This window comes from Zeugodacus cucurbitae, chromosome X (assembly GCF_028554725.1).
Source record: "Zeugodacus cucurbitae isolate PBARC_wt_2022May chromosome X, idZeuCucr1.2, whole genome shotgun sequence".
In the NCBI taxonomy this organism is placed as follows: Eukaryota; Metazoa; Arthropoda; class Insecta; order Diptera; family Tephritidae; genus Zeugodacus; species Zeugodacus cucurbitae.
In genome coordinates, this window is record NC_071672.1 from 977501 (window position 1) to 979673 (window position 2173).

Here is a 2173-nt window from a genome sequence, read left to right on the forward strand (position 1 = left end):
ACTTTCAAATAATATAATTTTTTATACATTTTACTTTATTTCAATGCATATAGTGTATATATCTTTTTTTAAGAGTATATACGTTTTTCTTTTGATTTGAAATTAATAATTTCAAATTCAATTATTTTTCATTTTATTTCATATATGATATGAAAGTATTCGAGCGTAATAATATAAATATTTAACTTTATTGAATTTTATTCTTTACCCACAAATATATTATGTGAATAGAAGAACAAACCCCAAAAAAAGTTAAATTAAAAAAAAAACGACTACATTATCTTAGGTATAGAAGAATAATCTCAATTAATAACATTTCATTATTAAAAAATTATTTCTATTTAAACCAACTGGATCGATTTTCCAGGTCTAAAGCCACACTGATAAGGTCCAATCAGTTTGTTGACGGTGGGCTTTAGTCTTTCACACAATACGCTCGATAGAACCTTGTATGCGATATTTAGGAGGCTGATCCCACGGTAATTGGCGCAGATTGTGGGATCTCCCTTTTTATGGATTGGGCAGAGCACACTGAGATTCCAATCGTCAGGCATGCTTTCTTCCGACCATATTCTGCAAAGAAGCTGATGCATGCACCTTATCAGTTCTTCGCCGCCGTATTTGACTAGTTCTGCCGGTAATCTATCGGCCCCCGCTGCTTTGTTGTTCTTCAAGCGGGTAATTGCTATTCGAATTTCTTCATGGTCGGGTAATGGAACATCTGTTCCATCGTCATCGATTGGGGGATCGGGTTCGCCATCTCCTGGTGTTGTACTCTCACTGCCATTCAGCAGGTCGGAGAAGTGTTCCCTCCATAATCCCAGTATGCCCTGGACATCGGTTACCAGATTACCACCTTGGTCTCTACATGAGGATGCTCCGGTCTTGAAACCTTCGTTAAGTCGCTTCATTTTTTCATAAAATTTTCGAGCATTCCCTCTGTCTGCCAGCTTCTCAAGCTCTTCGTACTCACGCATTTCGGCCTCTTTCTTTTTTTGTCTGCAAATGCGTCTCGCTTCCCTCTTCAGCTCTCGGTATCTATCCCATCCCGCACGTGTTGTGGTCGTTTGCAATGTTGCGAGGTAGGCAGTCTGTTTTCTCTCCGCTGCGAGACGGCACTCCTCATCGTACCAGCTTGTTTTTTGTCGTTGCCGAAAACCAATTGTTTCGGCTGCAGCGGTACGCAGTGAGTTTGAGATGCCGTTCCACAGTTCCCTTATACCGAGATGCTAATGAGTGCTCTCAGAGAGCAGGAGTGCAAGTCGAGTAGAGTATTTCGTGGCTGTCTGTTGCGATTGCAGCTTTTCGACGTCGAACCTTCCTTGTGTTTGTTGAAGGGCATTCTTTGCTGCACAGAGGCGGGTGCGTATCTTCGCTGCGACCAGATAATGGTCCGAGTCTATATTGGGTCCTCGGAGCGTACGCACGTCTAAAACACAGGAGACATGTCTTCCGTCTATCACAACGTGATCGATTTGGTTTCGCGTGTTTCGATCAGGAGACAGCCAAGTAGCTTGATGTATTTTCTTATGCTGGAATCTGGTACTACAGACGACCATATTTCGGGCCCCAGCGAAGTCGATCAGCCTCAGGCCGTTAGGCGATGTTTCGTCATGGAGGCTGAATTTTCCGACTGTTGTGTCAAAGACACCTTCTTTACCCACCCTGGCGTTAAAATCACCAAGCACGACTTTTACATCGTGGCGGGGGCAGCGCTCATAGGTGCGTTCTAGGCGCTCATAGAAAGCATCTTTGGTCACATCGTCCTTCTCTTCCGTTGGGGCGTTGGCGCAAATCAGCGATATGTTGAAGAACCTCGCTTTGATGCGGATTGTGGCTAGACGTTCATCCACCGGGGTGAATGCCAGGACTCTGCGACGGAGTCTCTCTCCCACCACAAATCCAACACCAAATTTGCGCTCCTTTATATGGCCGCTGTAGTAGATGTCACAAGGACCCACCTTCTTCCGTCCTTGTCCCGTCCATCGCACTTCTTGGATGGCGGTGATGTCAGCCTTAAGTCGTATGAGGACATCAACCAGCTGGGCAGAGGCACCTTCCCAATTAAGGGTCCGGACATTCCAGGTGCATGCCCTTATATCATTATCCTTAAAACGTTTGCAGGGGTCGTCATCAAAAGGGGGGTGTCTCATCCGAGGCTTTCGTAGATTTT